Source organism: Bos taurus, chromosome 16, assembly GCF_002263795.3.
Source record: "Bos taurus isolate L1 Dominette 01449 registration number 42190680 breed Hereford chromosome 16, ARS-UCD2.0, whole genome shotgun sequence".
NCBI lineage: Eukaryota > Metazoa > Chordata > Mammalia > Artiodactyla > Bovidae > Bos > Bos taurus.
The window spans coordinates 16,896,493-16,922,460 of record NC_037343.1 but is presented as its reverse complement, the minus strand read 5'-3'; the positions used below and the strand labels follow the sequence as shown (position 1 = coordinate 16,922,460).

Below are 25,968 nucleotides of genomic sequence, written 5' to 3'. Positions count from 1 at the left end.
GACTGTCACTATAGAAAACTGTCTCCGAGAGTATCATAAGTATATGCTTCTCTCACAGAATCTTTAGACAATAGAGGGTAAAAAAACAGTTTTATATTAACTTTACAAAGTGAACAAATCATGGAAGTGAAAATCTTAGTAATATTACTGAAAAGATAAAATTACACTATATTTTATGAAATTATAATTCAAATTCTAAACAGTTATCAAATTCTCTCCAGCAGTTCATAAAAAAAGAATGAAAAGATAGCTACAAATGTTGAGGAGTATGTGAAGAAAGGAGAATGCTCAGGCATTGCTGGTGATAACATAAAATAATGCACTTTGGAAAACATTTTAGAAATTTCTTAGAATATTAAGCATATATATACATATGTTTGAATATATATATTGAATTTATGACCCAGCAATTCAACCCCACTAGTGGTTGTCTGTTCAAGAGAAATGGTATATATTTCCATATAGAAACTTACAGGTAGGTGGTTTTTGCAAGATTATTCATCATATTAATAATAAAAATTGGAAACCATGTAAATGATTTTCACCTAGTGACTGGATGGACAAAATATGGTATATCCATAGAATGGAATAGTACAGATCAATAAAAAGGAATTACTACAGATACATGATATGATGTGGCTGAACCTCAAAATATTATGCTCAGTTCAAAATAACATAGTCTGACATAAGTGACTGTATATTGGATTGCTTTTTATATGAAATGTTAAGGAAATGCAAATCTATAGAGCAGATTAGTAATTGTCTGAGAATGGGTAGAGGTTTAACAGAAAATAGGTAGGAAGAATCCTATTAAAATGATGAAATGTTTTAAAATTTATTGTAATTATTGCATAACTTGATAAACTTACTGAAATGTCATTGATTTGTACACATAAAATGGATAACGTATATATGTGAGCTATGCTTCAATAAATTAATTTTTACAAAAGAAGAAAAGGTTTGTCTCATATTAAAAAGTCAATTAATATAATTCACTATATTAACAGAATGAAGAAAATAATACATCTCAATATTTGAATAAAAAGTCTTTAACAGAATTCAGCACACATTTAAGATAAAAAATAAAAATTAGATGTGAATCTCTCAATCGGATAATTAATAACTAAGGAAAGAAGCCTCACATAAGATAGTTTTTAATTTTCAGGGTCTCTGTATTTTCAACTTAAACCTGAGAATGAGATACTATTTCTTCAGACTGGAGACTTTATGTAATGAAAAAATAATTTGATAACAATTTGAAAGTAAAAGTATTTATATTTGCAGTGATAGGATAATATAAAATTCTGTTATAATTTTAAAAAAGAATCTACAATACCCAAACTATTGTATTAAAGTTTTTGCATACAAGGTCAATATATAATCTAATTTATTTTTGTATAACTACAATTTTTTGTTTTACAGTAATTATAAAGTAGCATTTCCGATTTAAAGCAAAATAAGGAAATAGAATATTTGGGTTTAAATTGAAATTTGTCAAAAGTTGTATAAATTCTTTATTTAAAACTTCTCAAAAATGGAAAAAAGGAAAGAAAAAAAAAAGACAAATGAAAAGATGAATAAACCTTCATAAATAAGAAGACTCAAACTGGTAAGATGTCCTTTCTTTCCAAAATATTTGCCTCCAAATTCTAGCAGTCTTTTGGCAGAAATTGACAAGATACACTTAAATGTGTATCTTTTATTTAGGCAGTTGGACTCAGGGCAGAGGCAGGACTCCTCCTTCCCTCTATCTCAGGTCCTTGGTGACAACTGTTGTCCTAGGAAAGTGACTACGTCGTCCCTGTGCAGAAGGTGATGTTCTTTCTATTAACAACTCAGGGATCACAACAAATGCAGCAACCACACAAGCATTATAGCATCCTATGCTATCTGTTTAAGGGAGGGGAAGTCACTCAGTCATGTCTAACTCTTTGCGACCCCATGGACTGTAGCCCATCAGGCTCCTCCGTCCATGGGATTTTCCAGATGAGAGAGTACTGGAGTGGGTTGCCATTTCCTTCTCCAGGGGATCTTCCCCACCCAGGAATCGAACCTGGGTCTCCTGTATCGTAGGCAGACACTTTACCGTCTGAGCCATGCTATCTGTTTAGCAGATCCAAAAGGAGACTGACTTAAACTAATTGAAATTCTGAAGCCCTTTGTGGTTTCTGAAGAGTAAGAGGAACTGCAATGCAGGACTCTAACATTGGGAAATTTAGCCTAATGAAAGAGTGGATACAAGAAATTGGCGAAAGCAAGAATCTTCCACAGTCTGTAATTGAAAATGTTGAAGGTAAAATGTTTATGCTTGGATCTTGCCAATTAGGAATGCCTACAAAAGGTGCCAATACTGATGTGTGTTGCACCAAGATATATTGGTTGAAGTGAGTTTTTCACCTCATTCTATATATTGAATTTACAGGAAAAAGTGAAAGATTTAGGAGCTGTTGAAGCATTTGTGCCAGTTATCAAACTGTGTTTTGATGGCTTAGGGATTGATTTTTTTTTTTTTGCAAGATTAATACTGCAGACTATTCCAGAATATTTGGACCTAGGAGAGATAGTATGCTTAAAAAGTATTAATAGATAGAATATGTGTAAGGAGTCTAAATGGTTCCAGGGGAACCAATGAAATTTCACATCTGTTTCTAATTATTGACAACTTCAGGTTAACAGAGGGCCAAACTTCACACATCTATTCCAATATATTAGGTTTCCTTGATGCTATTTCCTGGACTAAAAGTAAGTAAGAGAGCTTGCCAACTTTATCCAGATATAATATCATCAACTTTTGTATATTGATTCCTCAGGGTTTTCTAAATGGAATGTGTTTAGATTATATTAAAATTGATTTTAAAATAAATGACAATAAATTATCTCACTTTAAAAAATATGGATAGCCAAGTGATCATTAAAAAGAAAAACCAATTAAAAAGACATACACTAATTTGCTTTGAGTTATGGGAAGATTGAAGGCAAGAGGAGAAGGGGACAACAGAGGATGAGATGGTTGGATGGCATCACTGACTCAATGGACATGAGTTTGAGTAAACTCCAGGAGTTGGTGATGGACAGGGAGGCCTGGAGTACTGCAGTCCACGGGGTCGCAAAGAGTGGGACACGACTAAAAGACTGAACGGAACTGACTCTATTTCCACATTAACCAAAAGAGTGTGGCGTGGACCTGAGGATAGAAAGGTACAAAGACATTTGGAGACCAGAGCTCGATCCCTGGGTTGGGAAAATCCCCTGGAGGAAGAAATAGCAACCCACTCCAGTATTCTTCCCTGGAGAATTCCATAAACAGAGGAGCCTGGTGGGCTATACAGTCCAGCGACTAATACTTTCCTCACACACTTAAATGGTCAAAAATATTTTTAATTGAAAGAGACACATGTACCCCTATGTTCATTGCAGCACTGTTTATAATAGCCAGGACATGGGAGCAACCTAGATGTCCATCAGCAGATGAATGGATAAGAAAGCTGTGGTACATATACACAATGGAGTATTACTCAGCCATTAAAAAGAATATATTTGAATCAGTTCTAATGAGGTGAATGAAACCAGAGCCGATTATACAGAGTGAAGTAAGCCAAAAAGAAAAACACCAATACAGTATACTAATGCATATATATGGAATTTAGAAAGATGGTAACAATAACCCTGTATGTGAGACAGCAAAAGAGACACAGATGTATAGAACAGTCTTTTGGACTCTGTGGGGGAGGTGGTGGGGGATGATTTGGGAGAATGGCATTGAAACATGTATAATATCATATAAGAAATGAATCGCCAGTCCAGGTTTGATGCAAGATACAGGAAGCTTGGGGCTGGTGCACTGGGATGACCCAGAGGGATGGTATGGGGAGGGAAGTGGAAGGGGGGGTTCAGGATGAGGTACACGTGTACGCCCGTGGTGAATTAATGTTGATATATGGCAAAACCAATACAATATTGTAATTAGCCTCCAATTAAAATAAAAAAAATCATAGAGATAAATGTTAGATAAACTAGTAAAAAAACATTTTTTAAAAAAATCATGTCAAATATGTTCCAAGGAAAATGGAAAATCTTTGAAACAAATGGCTGGGACAACTTATAAAACTTTAAAACGTTGAAACTTGTCATTTATCTCACACCATACATCAAAAATTAATTTGAGATGAATCATTAAGATAAATATAAACACAAGTATTAAAAAGTTTCTATAAGAAAATGTAGGCACATATTTTCTCAGATTTTGAGTGAGCAAGTATTTCTTAAATTGGACCCGGAAAGTGTAACATTTTTAGAAAAGCATAAGATGGTTCCTTCAAAGTTAAAACCTGCCCATAAAAAGATATGTTTCACAAAATAATGGCAGAACAGGATGGGGAAATGCTTTATATTTATATAAAATAATAATATGTTTATATATACTTGTCTTTCCAAAATTCATATGTTGAAGCCAAAATTCATATGGCTCTCCAATATGACTGTATTCAGAGATGGGGCTTTTAAGGAGTTAATAAAGGTTAAAGAAGGATATAAGCATGGGGCCCCAATTCAATATGACTGATATGTTCAAAAGAAGAGAGAGAGAGAGACCAGGGTTATATGTACTCAGAGAGAAGGTGACATGAGAACACAATAATACCGTGGCAGTCTTTCAGGGAAAGGGGAATGGTCTAAGGAGAAACCAAATCTGCTGACCCATTGATGTTGAACATCTAACCTCCAGAATTGTGAGAAATAAATTTCTGTTGTTTAAGCCACCCAGACTGTGCTATTTTGTTATGGAAGCCTTAAAAGTATAATAATAATAGTTATTACTACTACTATTATTATATATACAAGAACTTCTTTCCAAAATAAATGAATTATTCAGATAGCCTATAAACCAATAATAGAAGAAAGACAAAAATTCAAAAACAAAATGGTATAAACAGTGACAACAAACATTTTTGATAAGGATGTGGAACAGCAGAAATTCTCCATACATTGCTAAAAGGAGCTTAAAATAGTACAGTCACTTTGGAAAGTAACTTTGGCAGCTCCTTCTTTAATAAATTATAATAACTTTATGACATAGCAATTCCACTCCTAAGTACTCAGACAAGAAAAATAGAAGCTGAAATCCAAAAGCAGGTACAAGGATATTTGCATGTAATAGCTAGTAATTGGGAACTATCCTAACGTCAACTAAAGAATAATGGATAAACAAATTATGGCATCATCCTGCAATGTAATACCATGTAGGAATATATAAAAAAAAAAAAAAAAACAAGTAATGATCAATGAAAGCAATGTGAATGAATGTCATAATCATTATAAGGAGTGGAAGAAGCAGATATAAATGAGTACACAATCTAAGATTCCATTTTTATGAAACACTGGAGCTCCATCAAACCAATCTGTTTTGAAATACTCACAGTAGAAATCTCATGTGGAGGAGAAAAAGAAGTTCCATGAAGGGTCTTTCTAAGCCAACAGGAATTTTCTGTATTTTGATAGTGGTATGGTTTACACAGTTGATGAATATGTTGAAAGTCATCACAGTGGAAATCAATATATGTACACATTTACCCTATGTAAAATAGATTGCAACAAAAAAGTTAAAAATTCAAGGTCATGAGTAATTAGCAATGACGAAAAGACAAGTATTATTTTTGAATTTAGAGGAATAAAAGAAAATAACCAGCTTAGAATTTACAGTACAATAGCAATTATCAGTTCACCTAAAAACTACCGTCATCATTGAACAGTGCTATTTAAGAAATGTTCACAACTTCTGTAAATTTACTCTGCAGTAACACCTATAATCTCCACACATTCTGACCGTCTTCTCTCATTTTGCTTATCTATTATCTCCTGCTTTCTCTTCCAAAACATAGCCAATATTTAAGCTGCCATATTTTCATAGAAAATTCTAAAAATATTGTTTCTTTTGTTTTCAATTTTCTCCCATTAAATATGCAAACCTACAGTAGTTGAAGTTGTTCTTTCCTACTTCTTATTGCTGTGGTGGAATAATATTCTCTTCTCCTGATGCCAGTGTAACTCTCATTCCAGTCTCTTTTAAGAGACCTAAATTTTCAGTTATCTTCTTTTTTAATTCTGTTCCACCTGTTTCCCTTTATTGGTACTTTCCTCAGCATCCCCACGGGCTCTAGTTTCTCCCATTCTCTTTTCACAGCCATATCTTCAAAAAAATATTTACATTTACTTTTTTCCTCCCTCCCTAAACTCTTTCTAATCAACTTCTAACATTCTGTTTTTGTTCTTTTTGAGCAAAATGAGTTTCATACATTATGTGCCAATGGATCCAGTGGAAACTTTTTTTTTCATACATATTTGACACCCAGAGTATTAGACTGTTGACCTCTTCCTCAATACAGTCTTTGGTGCTGGGACATTTTATTCACTTGGCTTTCTGTCTCTGGCTCATGTCAGATTCCTTTACAGGCTTCTCCTTTGCTTTTTGGTTAATATTGGGGGACTATCAGAGCCACAGCCAAGGTCTTAAAATTTTCACTCTTTAAACCTGCCACAGATGATGGCACGTACTCCTGTGTGGCCTATAATCTTCTCATACTACAGTCTCACACGTACATGTCTGAGGTCCACAGCTAATTCTTTGGCCTCACGTCCTTAGTGTTGATTATTTCTTAGAACTAACCACTTGGGTATTTCACAAGCATCTCAAAACACCACCTGTCCCAAATGAAAGACTTTGCTTTAGTGCCCACCACTCCAATGATGCTTTTCTCTTTTCCCATCAGTCTGTAATTTCATTTTACCCAGTTATTCATTCAGGTTTCTAAGCTCCTGGTCTTGCTTCTTTAAATGATAGTCTTCATTTTTCACTGACCTCCTCAGTTTCACAATTTTCTACTTCCCTCTTATCTTCTAGACTAGTTTGTCTTATTTTATGCTCTCAAAGGATCCAGTTATTTCCTATTTCTAAGATGCATTTTTTTTAATTATTTGAACTATATCCACATATTCTAACTGTTCAGTTCAGTTCAGTCACTCAGTCATGTCCAACTCTTTGCGACCCCAAGAATCACAGCACACCAGGCCTCCCTGTCCATCACCAACTCCCGGAGTTCACTCAGACTCACATCCATCAAGTCAGCGATGCCATCCAGCCATCTCATCCTCTGTCATCCCCTTCTCCTCCTGCCCCCAATCCCTCCCAGCATCAGAGTCTTTTCCAATGAGTCAACTATTCCCATGAGGTGGCCAAAGTACTGGAGTTTCAGCTTTAGCATCATTCCTTCCAAAGAAATCCCAGGCTGATCTTCAGAATGGACTGGTTGGATCTCCTTGCAGTCCAAGGGACTCTCAAGAGTCTTCTCCAACACCACAGTTCAAAAGCATCAATTCTTTGGCGCTCAGCCTTCTTCACAGTCCAACTCTCACATCCATACATGACCACAGGAAAAACCATAGCCTTGACTAGACAGACGAACCTTTGTTGGCAAAGTAATGTCTCTGCTTTTGAATATGCTATCTAGGTTGGTCATAACTTTCCTTCCAAGGAGTAAGCGTCTTTTAATTTCATGGCTGCAGTCACCATCTGCAGTGATTTTGGAGCCCAGAAAAATAAAGCCTGACACGGTTTCCACTGTTTTCCCATCTATTTCCCATGAAGTGATGGGACCAGATGCCATGATCTTCGTTTTCTGAATGTTGAGCTTTAAGCCAACTTTTTCACTCTCCACTTTCACTTTCTTCAAGAGGCTTTTGAGTTCCTCTTCATTTTCTGCCATAAGGGTGGTGTCATCTGCGTATCTGAGGTTATTGATATTTCTCCCAGCAATCTTGATTCCAGCTTGTGTTTCTTCCAGTCCAGTGTTTCTCATGATGTACTCTGCATAGAAGTTAAATAAACAGGTGACAATATACAGCCTTGACGTACTCCTTTTCCTATTTGGAACCAGTATGTTGTTCCATGTCCAGTTCTAACTGCTGTTTCCTGATCTGCATACAAATTTCTCAAGACGCAGATCAGGTGGTCTGGTATTTCCATCTCTTTCAGAATTTTCCACAGTTTATTGTGATCCACACAGTCAAAGGCTTTGGCATGGTCAATAAAGCAGAAATAGATGTTTTTCTGGAACTCTCTTGCTTTTTCTATGATCCAGCGGATATTGGCAATTTGATCTCTGGTTCCTCTGCCTTTTCTAAAACCAGCTTGAACATCAGGAAGTTCATGGTTCACATATTGCTGAAGCCTGGCTTGGAGAATTTTGAGCATTACTTTATAGCGTGTGAGATGAGTGCAATTGTGTGTTAGTTTGAGCATTCTTGGCATTGCCTTTCTTTGGGATTGGAATGAAAACTGACCTTTTCCAGTCCTGTGGCCACTGCTGAGTTTTCCAAATTTGCTGGCCTATTGAGTGCAGCACTTTCACAGATTCATCTTATCATCTTTCAGGATTTGAAATAGCTCAACTGGAATTCCATCACCTCCACTAGCTTTGTTCGTAGTGATGCTTTCTAAGGCCCACTTGACTTCACATTCCAGGATGTCTGGCTCTAGGTCAGTGATCACACCATCGTGATTATCTGGGTCGTGAAGATCTTTTTTGTACAGTTCTTCTGTGTATTCTTGCCATCTCTTCTTAATATCTTCTGCTGCTGATAGGTCCATACCATTTCTGTCCTTTATTGAGCCCATCTTTGCATGAAATGTTCCCTTGGTATCTCTAATTCTCTTGAAGAGATCTCTAGTCTTTCCCATTCTGTTGTTTTCCTCTATTTCTTTGCATTGATTGCTGAAGAAGGCTTTCATATCTTTTCTTTCTATTCTTTGGAACTCTGCATTCAGTTGCTTATATCTTTCCTTTTCTGCTTTGCTTTTCACTTCTCTTCTTTTCACAGCTATTTGTAAGGCCTCCCCAGACAGCCATTTTGCTTTTTTGCATTTCTTTTCCATGGGGATGGTCTTGATCCCTGTCTCTTGTACAATGTCACAAACCTCATCCCATAGTTCATCAGGCACTCTATCTATCAGAGCTAGGCCATTAAATCTATTTCTGACTTCCACTGTATAATCACAAGGGATTTGATTTAGGTCATACCTGAATGGTCTAGTGGTTTTCCCTACTTTCTTCAATTTAAGTCTGAATTTGGCAGTAAGGAGTTCATGATCTGAGCCACAGTCAGATCCTGGTCATGGTTTTGCTGACTATATAGAGCTTCTCCATCTTTGGTTGCAAAGAATATATTCAATCTGATTTCACTGTTGACCATCTGGGGATGTCCATTTGTAGAGTCTTCTCTTGTGTTGTTGAAAGTGGGTGTTTGCTATGACCAGTGCGTTCTCTTAGGAAAACTCTATTAGTCTTTCCCTTGCTTCATTCCGTATACCAAAGCCAAATTTGCCTGTTACTCCAGGTGTTTCTTGACTTCCTACTTTTGCATTCCAGTCCCCTATAATGAAAAGGACATCTTTTTTGGGTGTTAGTTCTAAAAGTTCTTGTAGGTCTTCATAGAACCGTTCATCTTCAGCTTTTTTCAGCATTACCGGTTGGGGCATGGACTTGGATTACTGTGATATTGAATGGTTTGCCTTGGAAACGAACAGAGACCATTCTGTCATTTTTGAGATTGCATCCAAGTACTGCATTTTGGACTCTTCGGTTGACCATGATGGCCACTCCATTTCTTTTGAGGGATTCCTGCCCGCAATAGTAGATTAATGGTCATCTGAGTTAAATTCACCCATTCCAGTCCATTTTAGTTTGCTGATTCCTAGAATGTTGATATTCACTCTTTCCATCTCTTGTTTGACCACTTCCAATTTGCCTTGATTCACGGACCTGACATTCCAGCTTCCTATGTAATCCAATTTTAATGGGGATTCAGGAATGACTTTACCCACTTTTCTAGCTTCAACTCCTTAAAATTCTTATCCCATAGCGTGATTTCAAAAGTATGTGTTGAATTAATTAGTTAATTAATGACGATCTTTTTGTGACTAGGAGCCTAGAAGAAAATAAAACACAATATGTGCACTACCTCAACGTTTATCGAATGTCCATTTATTCTACTTTCTGCATATTAACAATAAATAATAGAAGGAATTGTTAGTTAATAGTAACATTACAGCATTAACAGTTTCTGTAAGAACAAGTTCATTATGATGATAGGTACAAAAATCTATGGCCCATGTTTGCTATGGTGTGTGGTTGATTAATCAGTGGAACCATTGGATAATTATGGTGTTCTGATAAATGTGATAGAAAAAGCACTGCAAAACACAAGATGGCAATCTAAATAGCAGATCAAGGGGGTTGTTTACTGAAAATTGTATTTTGCTTATCATATGTTTTACACATTTTACAATGAGCTAGTAATACAGTGTTGAAAAAGATAATTCCATATTTAATGAATTTACTGTCTAGATGTATAACAAGACAACTGAATTGACAGTTGCAGTACTGTGTCATAAGTGCTAAGTTAAGGTATACACACAGTAACATGCAAAGTTGCTAAAAGAATATGATTTCAGAGAGGGAAAATGCCAGAGACAAGGAAAATTCTCTTGAAAGATTTGCAGTAATTCAAGAATGGGATAATAATGACTTGAAATAGTAAAAACCTGAACAGAAACAATTCTTGGATTGGATTGAAGAACAGGGACCAGTAAAGACTATTGCTGAGTTAGCACGAGCATCAGAGTCATTTCGTGCCATCGGCCAAGGGAAGAGAGCACTAGGGACAGGCAGGAGTCATCAATAGATGTCGATCTTGTAGACAAATAAAATGAAGATTCAAACTGTATGCCTTATTTCATAGCAATCTTATATTTGGAACCCATTTAATATATAAGGATATAAAAATGCTTTTTACCCCTTTAAAAAAATGATCTTATTGGGATATTAGGCACTTTAACTTTCCTTAAGTGGTGAATTGGAGAAGGCAATGGCACCCCACTCCGGTACTCTTGCCTGGAAAATCCCATGGACGGAGGAACCTGGTAGGCTGCAGTCCATGGGGTCGCTAAGAGTCAGACACGACTGAGCGACTTCACTTTCACTTTTCTCTTTCATGCATTGGAGAAGGAAATGGCAACCCACTCCAGTATTCTTGCCTGGAGAATCCCAGTGACTCTGGTGGGCTGCCGTCTATGGGGTCGCACAGAGTCGGACACGACTGAAGCGACTTAGCATAGCATAGCATAGCATAGCATAGCATAGCATGAGAATGAAAGGCTTGCCTAGTGGCTCAGATGGTAAAAAACCCACCTGCAATGCAGGAAACCTGGATTCGACCCCTGGGGTCAGGAAGATCCCCTGGATAAGGAAATAACAACCCGCTTAGTATACTTGCCTGGAGAATTCCATGGACAGAGGAGAGTGACGGGCAGCCCCACAGAGTCGCAAAGAGTTGGACATGACTGAAAAACTAACTCTTTCACTTCTATTTCATGAGAATGAAAATGTAACAAGAAGTTGTAAAGTAGATCTTGCTAGTAAGAGGGGACAAGATGAGGAACCCAAATGTACTGAAATTGGGGAACATTGACCAGGAGATATGGCAATAGACCATTATATAATGGATAATTCCCAAACTAGTTACTTTATACATAAATTAGCTGACATGAACAACATTAATTTCTTCCAATAGTACTTTAAGATTTGTGCAAAGATTTTCCAAGTAGAAAATTAAAAAGTTTCGACCTGAGCAAGTGATTTCTGTTACCTCATTCATTTTTATTGAACACTAAACAGAAACCAGATGAGTGTTTGAAAGGAGTAGAGCATGAAGTCTAAGTCTTAGATTAATGTCAAGACCAGAATTACAATGGCAATGCTGTATCCATATGAGAAAAACTTTATCATAGAACAAACATTTTCTAAGTTCAAATAGGCAGATTTTACATTAAAGTTGGATTTTAAAATTTATTTTAATTAAGTCATTTAATTCCTACTTTCACACTCATTACCAACAAAACAATATGTAAAATAATATGAACTGACAAGATGGATCTTTCTCATAAATGATTATTGATAATTTCTACATGTTTCTGTTACTAATATGATGCTTTCACTAAGTAAGAACATATGCATCAAATAATTCAGTGAATTTCAAATTTGTTAAAGCTGCCTTTAAAAGAAATTTTCAAAATAAATGCTAACATTCAAAAATTTAATCGCTATATAGTAGTGTGGCTTTAGGGAACTTTTGTTTTTACATGTATTAAGCAAATTTGCTAAATATTAAACCTTATTTGTAATTATGATGCAAAAACACAGCTGAGGAACCAAACACATAAATTGGGTTCTGTCATATGTACAAATATATGCAGCTTTAAATATACAGAGCGTACACAGAATGCTCATGTAATGTAAACAAAAAAGTAATGAATCTAGTTGAAGCTACTGTAAATATTGTGATACTAATTTTATTTATAATTCAACTGGAATATAGAGAAGATAAATTCCATCCTTCAGGGGTGTTTATACTATGTATAGAAGGGAATTTTTTCTTCCATAGTTTGTTTTCTAGTTCTTGGTTTTGTTCCTAGCTTTTTCTAGTTTTTCCCATGAATTCTCATTATCATTCTTTGTTTAGTCACTCAGTCATGTCCAGCTCTTTTCAATTCCACGGACTGCAGCACTCCAGGCTTCCTTGTCCATCACCAGCTCCTGGACCTTGCTCAAACTCATGTCCATTGAGTCGGTGATACCATCCAACCATCTCATCCTTTGTCATCCTCTTTCCCTCCTGCCTTCAGTCTTCCACAGTATCAGGATCTTTTTCAGTGAGTCAGCTCTTCACATCAGGTGGCCAAAATATTAGAGCTTCAGCTTCAACATCAGTCCTTCCAATAAACACCCAGGACTGATCTCCTTTAGGATTGACTGATTTGATCTCCTTGCAGTCCAAGGGGCTCTCTAGAATCTTATCCAACACCACAGTTCAAAAACATCAGTTCTTAGGTGCTCAGTCTTCTTCATAGTCCAACTCTCACATCCATACATGACTACTGGAAAAACTGTAGCACTGATTATATAGAAATTTCTTGGCAAAGTAATGTCTCTGCTTTTTAATATGCTATCTAGGTTGGTCATAGCTTTTCTTCCAAGCAGCAAGCAACTTTTAATTTCATGACTGCACTCACCATCTGCAGTGATTTTGGAGCCCAAGAAAAGAAAGTCTGTCACTGTTTCCATTGTTTCCCCATCTATTTGCCATGAAGTGATGGGACCGGATGCCGTGATCTTCGTTTTTTGAAAGTTTAGTTTTAAGCCAGCTTTTTCTCTCTCCTCTTTCACTTTCATCAAGAAGGTCTTTAGTTCCTCTTCACTTTCTGCCATATGGGTGGTGTCATCTTCATATCTGAGGTTATCGATATATTTCCTGGAAATCCTGATTCCAGCTAGTGCTTCATCCAGCCTGGCACTTCACATGATGTACTCTGAATATAAGTTAAATATGCAGGGTGACAATATGCAGCCTTGACATACTGATTTCCTAATTTGGCACCAGTCTGTTCCATGTCCAGTTAGAATTGTTGCTTCTTGACCTGCATACAGGTTTCCTGGAGGCAGGTGAGGTGGTCTGGTATTCCCATCTCCTGAAGAATTTTCCACGGTTTGTTGTGATCCACACAGTCAAAGGCTTTAGTGTAGTCAATAAAGCAGAGTAGAGGTTTTTCTAGAATTTTCTTCAGTTTTCATGACCCAATAGATGTTGGCAATTTAATCTCTGGTTCCTCTGCCTTTTCTAAATCCAGCTTGAACATCTGGAAGCTCTCAGTTCATGTACTGTTGAAGCCTAGCTTGGAGAATTTGAGCATTACTTTGCTAGCTTGTGAAATGTGTGCAATTGTTGCATAGTTTGAACATTCTTGGCACATTATCATTCATATAATTCTATTTATGTATTATCATTCTTATAATTCTAATAATCTCATGATTCTAATGCAAAACTATTAATTCAATAATGACTTTAACTTAGCCTGTGTTAAGGCTAATGTTAAGGCATTTATTGACATTTTATTTTCAAATTCAAGAAGAATTCAATTATAAACATGCTTGACTCTTGAAAGTAAGAAGCTCCCTGACAAACTAGAGTTATATCTTTTGCTGTAATACTTGAACAATCTAACATAAGACATTTAATCAGGACCTCTTTTAAAATATTATAGTATGATAAATTTGGAATGTAATGGAAAATGCTTTATTATCTTCCAGTATGTTTTTAGAGAATACTGAAGCTTATTTTTGATGCCCTGTCAATAAGTAAATATCATAAATAATATGTAACAATATGAAATTAACATATAATATAATCTTACTTGATCAAAGCAGTACATTTGCACTGCATTCTTTAATCTGATGTGTTCATCCACGTGCATTATGCTTCAAATTTACAGGTATAAATAACAAAAGTTTGATATATAATTTAAGCATTTTACATGCAAATATAAGATAAAGAGAAATAAAGGATTCATTTTGAGAGTAAAACACCAATAAATACATAGGCTAAGTTAAAATTATTATGGACTTAATAGTTCTGCATTAGGATCATGAGATTATTAGAATTATAAGAATGATAATTTATTAACAACAAAAACATATTAATATTTAAATAAGCAAGTGTAACTCTCACAATGTCATAGCAATTTAGGATAAAATTTAGATAGATATAAAAAAGAGAAAAATTGATATAAATTACATTTGATATTTTAGAAAAAAAAATGCATGCCTACATTTATTTCTTAAATGAAACAAGTTGCCAGTCCAGGTTCAATGCACAATACTGGATGCTTGGGGCTGGTGCACTGAGACGACCCAGAGGAATGGTATGGGGAAGGAGGACGGAGGAGGGTTCAGGATGGGGAACGTGTATACCTGTGGCGGATTCATGTTGATATATGACAAAACCAATACAATATTGTAAAGTTAAAAAATTAAAAAAAATTCATGTGATAACTGTAATCTTTTATTATAGAGACTTAGTTATAAGAAAAATACTTTTAAGATAACAATTTCTTCTAATTTTTCTTAGATTTTAATAGTATAAACTTATTTAACTTAGGAAGTGGTTTTTCTACTTTTGTCTAATCATATAGTATTAATTTGGTAATTTTTTTGTGATAAACCCAAGGGAAATCTTTATAAAGTTTTTGACATAGACCATTTCTAACCATTTGTAGTATTTTTAAAACATTTATCAGTTTTAACATTGAATACAATTTTTATTCAAACAATCAAGAATCAGTGCTGTGCTGTAGATTTTGCACTAATATAATTTCTTGGGACAATAACTGTAAGAAATTTTAAGGAGATTATATGCAGGTCAGGAAGCAACAGTTAGAACTGGACATGGAACAACAGACTGGTTGTTGGAACAACAGACAGATTCCAAATAAGAAAAGGAGTTCATCAAGGCTGTATATTGTCACCCTGCTTATTTAACTTATATGCAGAGTACATCATGAAAAACGCTGGGCTGGAAGAAGCACAAGCTGGAATCAAGATTGCAGGGAGAAGTATCAATAATCTCAGATATGCAAATGACACCACCCTTATGGCAGAAAGTGAAGAGGAACTAAAAGCCTGTTGATGAAAGTGAAAGAGGAGAGTGAAAAAGTTGGCTTGAAGTTAAACATTCAGAAAACGAAGATCATGGCATCTGGTCCCATCAGTTCATGGGAAATAGATGGGGAAACAGTGGAAACAGTGTCAGACTTTATTTTTTTGGGCTCCAAAATCACAGCAGATGGTGATTGCAGCCATGAAATGAAAAGACGCTTACTCCTTGGAAGGAAAGTTATGACCAACCTAGATAGCATATTCAAAAGCAGAGGCGTTACTTTGCTAACAAAGGTCTGTCTAGTCAAGGCTATGGTTTTTCCAGTGGTCATGTATGGATGTGAGAGTTGGACTGTGAAGAAAGCTGAGCGCCAAAGAATTGATGCTTTTGAACTGTGGTGTTGGAGAAGACTCTTGAGAGTCCCTTGGACTGCAAAGAGATCCAACCAGTGCATTCTGAAGAAGATCAGCCCTGGGATTTCTTTGGAAGGAATGATGCTAAAGCTGAAACTCCAGTACTTTGGCCACCTCATGGGAAGAGTTGACTCATTGGAAAAGACTCTGATGCTGGGAGGGATTGGGGGCAGGAGGAGAAGGGGACGACAGAGGATGAGATGGCTGGATGGCATCACCCACTCGATGGACATGAGTTTGAGTGAACTCTGGGAGTTGGTGATGGACAGGGAAGCCTGGTGTGCTGCAATTCATAGGGTCGCAAAGAGTCGGTCATGACTGAGTGACTGAACTGAACTGTGGTGAATCTTTATTGCTTTCTCATTTCTGAAGATTTGAAATTATTCTGAGAACACTGAAAAACCCTAATACTGTGCTAAATAATGGAGATAGAACATGCATGATGTATAGTACTCTAATATTACCCAATTTTTTATCTGTGAAAGAGACAGATTTTTAACTAAAATATATTACAAAATGACTATATCTTGGTATACCTGATGCTTGAAAAGATTTTTTGGAAAAATTAAGAAGACTTAATTCAACCTAAAAAGATATAAGAACACTTAGTACAGCCAAAAAGGATTTGAATTTGGAGAAAAGGTACAGCTTGAATAAATACAACTTTATCTGGAGAAGACTATGGGTTATCAGGTTTTGCCCATAGTCAATTTCAGGCAAAGTGGAATTTTCTAGCTCATCCATTTCACAGCAAGTATCACTTCTCATTAAATTTAATGGTAATATAAATCATATAAGATTGTAGTCATTTTCAGGTTTATCTTTTCCACAAATTGTGTACTTGTTTTCATTTTTACCTTTGTATCTAATTCATGTTTATACCCCATTACTGGTACCTAGTTATTTATCCTAAAACCCTTGTTAGCATATTACTGATTTAAACTAAGGCATCTTACATCTGTTATAATAAAATTTCAGCCTGTGCGTTGTATTTTCCATTTTAGATCCAAATTTAGTCTTCTGTTTTCACTTAATAAGAAATAGATAACTAATCATAGAGTGTTTTAGGAGTCAAATTCAGTCACAAGAATAGGATAATCAGCCTATTCACACAGCCTATTCACAGGCATAGCTTTCCCTGAGATATGTGTTAGTATATATTATATTGTAGTCTTTATTACTATAGTATATAAATACACATTTCAGAACATTATGTGCATGATAAGACAAGCTTAAAATAATTGCAATGAAATTGTTAGTCATACTTGTACTATGAATAAATAGTTGTAATAAGTAAAATATAATCCATTTAGAGTTTGACTAGTCTTATGAAAGCAAATATATTTGAAATATGTTTTGGGCAGCTTCAACAGTTCTTAAAATGAATTTCACCTAATCTTTGCATTTTCTGAGATCAAATGCTTCTAAGTTATTAGAGAGTATGTCTTTCAGAGATGTACCTAACACATTCAGGTCTTGGATATTTGACTAAAATCAGGGTTTAGAAGCAGACTGCAAAGAATTGATATTCATAACCACAGGATTGGGTTGGTCATAGTGAAGAACAGGGCACTTAATGCTGGGGGTCACAGTGGACCTGGGTCAGAAGAGTGAAGCAAAGTCTAGGTGATGGGACCTAGAGGGTCAGAGTCCAGGAAACAGTGATACAGGCACTACAGACTGAGGAACTGGCATAGAACTTCTCTGTGCAGGTGGCTGATAAGTGTTTGCATGAAATTGTTATGTGTGTGTGTTGACAGAAACCATGTAATCTCTGGTCTAGAAAAGTTTAATTCTCATAGGGAATTTCAGTGCTATTTCCTGGAGCCCTGATGCCGATGGAGGGGTACAGTGTCAGCCAAATGTTCACTAGTTCCTGCAGCTCAAGAATCTTTTTCCTTAAATTTTTATATATTTATTTTGGATGTGCAGAGTCTTCATTGCTGGGTGGGTTTTTCTCTATTTGCAGCAAGTGGGGCCTTCTCTCTAGTTGCTGTGCATGGGCTTCTCATTGCAGTGTCTTCTCTTGTTGGGGAGCATGGCTCTAGGTGTGTGGTCTCAGTAGTTGCAGCTCCCAGGCTTTAAATCACAGGCTTACCAGTTACGGCTCACCGGCTTAGTTGTTCTGAGGCAAGTAGGATCTTCCCAACCCAGGGATCAAACCCATGTCTCCTGCGTTGGCATATGGATTCTTTACCACTGAGCCACCAGGGAAATCTGTAAGAATCTTAATGTTGTGTGATTTAGAACTTGTAGAAGACAGTCTATGGGGCCCAACCTCCCCCTGGTTGAAAGAAAGTCCTTCACTTTGAGTTGCAAAAAAGCAAAATAAAATAAGTATTTTCTGGGGAGAGTATTAGGAAGGTACCTAGAATTCTAGTGTCCTAGAATCTGAGCAAACTTCTCCAGGTCAGATGAGTCTAATCCCCATAGTCTCTTTGGAACAATATATAATATAGAGCTTCTGAGCAATCATCCTTTAATCAAGCTTGCCAGTGCTCTTGGGTCAGAAAGCCTGGGCCTTAAAGAAATGTAAAAATACTCACAATGAACTGTTTTTGAAAGCTGATGACCACAGCAGCAAGAGAGGAGAACACAGTTACAGAGCAAAACTTCGAGAGATGAGACTTCCCAGGTATTTCTTGAATGGCTTGTCAAGCTTTTCAGCCACAGAAATTGCCTTTGTGCTTCATCCCATTCCTTTAATGTTGTTTTCTTCTCTCTCTTATTTTATCTCTCTCCCTTAAATATTTCTGGGCTTCCCTGGGGGCTCAGACAGTAAAGAATCTGCCTGCAATGCAGGAGACCTGGATTCAGTCCCTGGGTTGGGAAGATCCCTCGGAGAAGGGGATGGCTACTCACTCCAGGATTCTTGCCTAAGAATCCTTGGGAAATCCCATGGACAGAGGAGCCTGGCAGGCCACACTCCGTGGGGTTGCAATGAGTCAGATATGACTGAGCTACTAATACTTAAATATTTCTCTTTGCCATTGCATGTCCATAAAATACTCATTTCATCTGCTGTCAAGTTTGTTTTTGCTTCATCACTACACAGAAAATGTATCCTTTGCCTTCCACTCCTTGAGCCAAACTACTGGCTCTACATTTTCACATCCTCTGAGGGGGATCTTCAACCATGGACAGCTTCTGAAATGCCATGATCTACTTTTCTGATGTGACTCAGAGAGAAGGGAGAAACTGACAAGGGGCATCAGAGAAAAGGGCCAGTCAGAGGGTACAGAGAGCTTTGCTGTTCAAAGAGGAGCCCACATACAAGCAGCATTGGCATCATGTTATTAGAAATGCTGATTCTTTGGCCTCACTCCAGACTCACTCAAATAGAGTCTTTGTTTTAACCAGATTCTCGAAATATCCCTGGTGATTTTGGAAGAGTCTGTATCAAGGAATGAAACACTGATGGGAAACCACAGAGCCTTAGAAAACCTCCTTGGCCTCAGGGGAAAAATGGTATCAAAGATGCAACAAAGGCACTTTGCTGGTGGTCCAGTTGAGACTCTATGCTTCCAATGCAGGGAACACCAGTTTGTTCCCTGGTCAAGGAACTAAGATCCCACATGCCACAGGGCATGGCAAAAAAGAAAAAAGAAGGATGTAAGGAAGGCCACTATGGGTGTAATTGGCAGTAGAAATTTTGCTAAGTCCCTGACTATTTGACTTATTAGGCGTGGCTATCATGATGTAGTCATAGGAAGCAGAAATCCTAAATTTTCTGCTGAGTTTTATCCTCATATGGTAGATGTCACTCACTGAGAAGTTGATTAAATCAAATCATATCAAATATAATGTTGTTGCTATATATAGGAACATTACACCTTACTGTGGGACCTGGACATCTGCTGTGGGTGAATTTTGATTGATGTGAGCAATAACATGAGGATAAACCAATACCCAGCATCCAATGTGGAATATTTGGCTTCATTATTCCTGGACTCTTTGATTGTGAAAGGATTTAATGTTGTCTCAGCTTGGGCATCTGGTCCTATCACTTCATGGCAAATAGAAGGGGAAACAATGGAAACAGTGACAGAATTCATTTTCTTGGACTCCAGAATCACTGTGGAGAGTGTCTGCAGCCATGAAATTAAAAGATGCTTTCTCCTTGGAAGAAAAGCTATAACAAACCTAAACAGCATATTAAAAAGCAGAGACATCAATTTGCACGTATGTCTATCTAGTCAGAGCTGTGGTTTTTCCAGTAGTCATGTATGGATATGACAGTTGGACCATAAAGAAGGCTCAGTGCCAAAGAATTGATGCTTCAAACTGTGGTACTGGAGAAGACTCTTGAGATTCCCTTGGACAGCAAGGAACCCAACCAGTCAATCCTAAAGGAAATCAACCCTGAATGTTCATTGGAAGGACTGATGCTTAAGCTGCAATATTTAGCCACCTGATGTAAAGAGACCACTCGTTGGGAAAGACCTTGACTCTGGGAAAGATTGAGGGCAAGAGGAGAAGGGGGCTACACAGGATGAGATGGTTGGATGGCATCACTGACTCAATGGACATGAGCGCAAACTCCAGGAGATACTGAAGGACAGGGAACACTGGCATGCTGCAATCTGTGAGGTGGCAAAGAGTCGGACGTGATTTAGCAACTGAGCAACAGCTTGGGCGCTTCCATTACGACCTAAGGATGCTGTCTGGCATGTTTATATATGCAGCAACAATATTCAAGCTCCACAGAAGGTTATTGAACTTGCCAGTCAGTTGAATTTCGTTCCTGTTGATTTGGAATCACAGCAATTGCAAATTTACTCCTGTGACTATTTACCTTCTGGAGAGGGCCAGTGGTGGTAGCCATAAGCTGGCCCTGTTTTTCTTCCTTTATTATTGGGTCCTAAATGTGATTCATCCATGTGCTAGAAACCAGTAGAGTGACTTTTATAAGATTTCTGATGAGACTGTGAATAAAACTTTGCCCATAGATACAATTACTTTGTGGTCTCTGATCTACCCAGCAGATCTGGCAGCTGTTTATCAGGTTTATTATGGCACCAATATAGAAACTTTCCACTTTGGTTATAGACCTGCTTACAGTGTAGAGAACAGCTTGAATTACTAAGCTTTTACTTCACTTTGATTCATGTTGCCTACAGCCTCTGCTTACCAGTGAGAAGGTTATAGAGATACTTCTTTTTCAACATGGCTTATCAGCAGGCATGAGATGTACTTGATATTCATCTGATGCTTCCTTGGTAGCTCACATGGTAAAGAATCTGCCTGCAATGCAGGAGGTCCGGGTTCAATTCTTGGGTCGGGAAGATCCCCTGGAGTGGGAAATGTCAACCTATTCCAGTGTTCTTGCCTGGAGAATTCCATGGACAGAGGAGCCTTGCGGGCTACAGTCCATGGAGTTACAAAGAGTTGGACATGTTGAGCAATTAACACACACAGTAAAATACTTGATTAGTATAGTTAGTAAAATATAAGGTTTAAAGAATCCAACTGCCAATGCAGGAGACACAAGAGATGTGGATTTGATCCCTGGGTGGTGAAGATCTTCTGGAGTAGGAAATGGCAACTCTGGATTTGCCTGGAAAATCTCCTGGATAGAGAAGCCTGCCTGGCTACAGTCCTTAGGGTTGCAAAAGAGTCAGACATGACTGAGCAACTGAACACACACACACACACACAAGATTTAAAATACTGTAAAACTTTACATACCTTATAATAGAAATTTTGGTATGTTTAGGGAGGGAAAAGAATTGTTCTTTAAGTAATGTTTCTGCATAAGAATTATGTAGCTAATTCAAAACTATCTAGAGTAAAAGCTGCTCCTATCCATTTATTTGCAGATTTATAACAGAGAAGTGAACAAGAAAAAAGAAATGAAAAAGGCCAGTCACCATAAGGTGGCTATATTTTATAATGTTGCATTTCATCAAAAGAATGTTTTTTCTTTCCCTTTAAAGAAGTTTTGATCAATTGCTTAGAATATCGTGGGCATCTCTATACCTCCCAAACATAATAACCATTCAATGAAAATGATGAATTAGTCATAAAGCCAAGACCACAAAGTCATTACTATTAAAAAATTGACAAAGTGCATCATGTTTAAAAATAAAAGGCTATTGTAAAGTATTATTAATAAAAGTACTCTTACTTATCAAATTTGAGTGGTAGTTTTAACAAGTTATTTTCCACAAAAGCTTTAACAGGATGAATGGATTTATAACACTGTCAGATACAAGTAAGAACAACTTGGAAATAACTGACCAAAAAAAATCCCAAGAGACTTTTATCCATTCATCCTCACCACCACAGATATTATCTGACAGCACATCTAGTCTCTCTGATGTTCAGTACAAGAGATTACACATCTGACACTGGATTTTTATAGGTAAATACAAGAGTTCCTTGTTATAAAATGGCCTCAAGAAATTTATAATATTTTGGCATCACTTTCAAGAAGAAACAAGACTTCAAAAATATAAGTAACTACAACTATACACATTCTTCCACTCTCCTGCCTCTTGCTGTAGAATTTGTAAAAACTAAAATACAGGATACTTTTTATCCTGTTGTGGCTGTTTATAGTTTATGTGTATGATAACACTGGGAAAAAATGTTAAATGACCTTATGATAGTATGAAAATATATTTCATTTATGATTCCCCTCCCCAAAAGCTTTAGATTGATTTTTAATATTTGAATGCACTCAAACCTCAATTAATGCATTCTTTTTGTCAAATACAGCTTTGGAAATATGGTGGTTCCATGGACCCACCATATTTCCAAAACTGTATTTGACAGAAAAAATGCATTAATTGAGGATTTTTTGAGTGTATTCAAATATTAAAAATCAATCTAAAGCTTTTGGGGAGGGGAATCATAAATGAAATATATTTTTATAGCTCACTTGGTAAAGAATCCTTCTGCAATGCAGGAGACCCCTGTTCAATTCCTGGCTCAGGAAGATCCCCTGGAGAAGGGACATGCTACCCTCTCCAGTATTCTTGGACTTCCCTGATGGCTCAGCTGGTAAAGAATCCATCTGCAATGTGGAAAACCTGGGTTTGATTGCTGAGTTGGGAAGATCTCCTGGAGAAGGGAAAGAAAGGCAACCCACTCCAGTATTCTGGCCTGGAGAATTCCATGAACTGTATAGTCCATAGGGTTGCAAAGAGTTGGACATGACTGAGCAACTTTCACTTTAACTTTCAAAGCTGTTTGTTGGTTTTATTAGTTTGTTACCTAATAAATAGAAACAGTAGCATATTTCTACAGTAGTATATTTCAGAGGGAGGGAGGGGTGAAGAGAGTGAGAAATTGAGAGACCTATTGTTGGAAGTGTTGATGTTGCAGTTCAAGTCTGGAATCATCCTGGAAACAGAATTCTGTCTTCCTCAAGAAAGCTTAATTTTTTAAAAGAACTTCAACTAAATAGAAGAGGTCGATCCACATTATGAAGGGTAATTTGCTCTTTACAAAGTCTTTTGATTTAAATTTTAATCTCATCTAAAAGTACCTTTGATGTGATCTGGACTGGTCTTTGATCAAATATCTTGGTACCATGGCTTAGTAAAGTTAATATATAAAATTAACAATCATAACTCTGTGCACATGGCAAACCCTTGGAAGATACTCAACATCAGCCATTCAAGAAATACAAATTAAAAGCACAATTAAATATAACTATACTCCTTTCTTATCAGAATGGCTAATTTTTTAAAACAGTGATACAAAATGTGATCAGGATGCAAAAAATCAGGTCATTTTTACGTCAGACATGAGAATGTAAAGTGGCATAGCCACCATGGAAAGTAATTTTACACTTTCTTAAAACTGAACATAAAACTAACATGTGTTATGCCATGGCACATTTATCCCAGATAAATGAAAACTTATATTTCATACAAAATTGTTTCATAAATATTTATAGCATGTTTATTTGTAATGGCCAAAGTCTGGAATCACCTCAGCAAACTAGCAGGTAAACAAACTGGTCCTTCAACAAGTGAATGAGTAAACTAACAGAAATACATACCTTCAACAGTGTGATAGATACAAAACTCATGATACATCTTCATAGAATTATGCTACATTACAATAATTCTAAATACATACTGTATTATTCCATTTACACATAACATTTCCTAAAATGATGAAATTATGGTATGGAGAGGAGATTACAGTTTTCCAAGGCCTAAGGAAGGAGTAGGAGCAGATGGGAAGTGAGGTAGCCACAGGGATCCTTGTGGTGATAGAAGTGTTCTCTACATTTTTAAAGCACTGTCAGTATCCTGGTTGTAGTGTTGTACTGGGTTGGCCAAAAAATCCATTCAGGTTTTTCCATTACATCTGATAGAAAAGCCCATATAACTTTTTGACAAACTCAGTATTGTAGTCTTGCAGGATGATACCGTCTTGTAAAGTGGTAGGAAATATCTCTTTCTTATTACAACTGAATGTGAATCACATTAATTAATTTAATTAATTCACATTTAATTAAATTAATGTTTAATTAAAAAATCAGGAAGAGTAATGAAGGTCTGCCTTAACAGGAAATAAAATTAATTGCAAAAGCAATTTGTGAGACATATCTATATGTATTGATATAGAAACCATATATTACAACCTATTAACAAATAATTTGTGTAGAATAAAAAGCAGAAACTCCTGACTCCATATACATTATACTTTTCATTTCATTTTATTTTTTTTAATTTTATTTTTAAACTTTACAATATTGTATTAGTTTTGCCAAATATCGAAATGAATCCGCCACAGGTATACTTTTCATTTTAGAAAAGTAAAATATATGACAGTATTTTGAAAGTTTGCTACAAGTTTACACCCAAAACTGTAGGAGATAATAACTTTAGTGAAAAGAGTTTTTTGTGAGTAAGTTTATGTTTTGTGTTTTTTTGCAAGCAGGTCTATGTTTTGCATAAAACAAGGTCCAAGAGATGTTACATATCTATGATTCTTTCATTTGTATGTGTCTTTGGTTGGTTGGTTTATTGTTGTTGTTGTTTACTCGCTAAGTCATGTCTGATTCCTTGAGACCTTATGGACTGCAGCACTCCAGTCTTCCCAGTCTTTCCCTATCTCCTGCCATTATCTCAAACGCATATCCATTGAGTCAGTGATGTCATCCAACCATCTCATCCTTTGTCAGACCTTTCTACTGCTGCCCTCAATCTTTCCCAGCATCAGAGTCTTTTCCAATGAGTTAGGTCTTTGCATCAGGCAGCCAAGGCATTGGAGCTTCAGCTTCAGCATCAGCCTTTCTAATGAATATTCAAGGTTGACTTCCTTTAGTTGATTGGTAGTTTGGGTTTTGATGTTGTACATCTTTGCAAGCTATCAAATGGTGATCTGCTCAGTCTCTCTTTCTGGAGCAGCCAGTTTGGTCACCTGAGCCAGAGACCAAGGAGTCAGATTATTTTCTTGTTTTCTTTTTTGGCTCTTATTTGCATAGTCCCACCCTTATTCCTAACTTATTTACCATTGAGTATTGATGGGAAGAAATGTATGTCTTGTACCTTGAGTTCACATTGCCTGATGCAGGCCAGATTTCCCAGGCTGCTAAGAAATCCTTCAGACACAGACTAAACTAATAACTAAGTAGTAGTTTGATCTCACTGTTAGCAGTTTTCCTTGAATGGCAAAAGTTTTGCTTTTTAACTTAAACATAGACCCTAAGAAATCTATCATTCCCAGAAGCAAATTATGATTAGAATTTTGACTCCATTTTTTATATTTTAAACTGCTGGCATCTTTGCAGCCTCATCCCTCCTCCTTTTGCTTTCATCCTATTATTTGAGAAGGCCAATAAGAAAGCTAGAGAGCTCTCTCTTTTGGTGGTGATGGGAACTTCAAACCATGAAATTCCAGGAACCCTAACCACAGTAACTCCTCCAGTCATTTGCTTCTCAGCTTTGCTAACTAATTTTATGATCAGCTTAGGAGCACTTTACTTTGTCCATTATGTAAGGAAGAAACCTTTCATGTGTCCCCTTAGTGAGAGTACAAGATCATAAGTTTT

General features: G+C 36.6%; 2 pseudogenes; both read left to right on the top strand.

Moving 5' to 3' along the window:
- The first annotated feature begins 2,140 nt into the window (after positions 1-2,140).
- Positions 2,141-2,802, top strand: LOC101907125 (poly(A) polymerase type 3-like; annotated as a pseudogene).
- A 16,699-nt stretch (positions 2,803-19,501) lies between these two features.
- Positions 19,502-21,140, top strand: LOC100140427 (metalloreductase STEAP2-like; annotated as a pseudogene).
- The last annotated feature ends 4,828 nt before the right edge of the window (positions 21,141-25,968 follow it).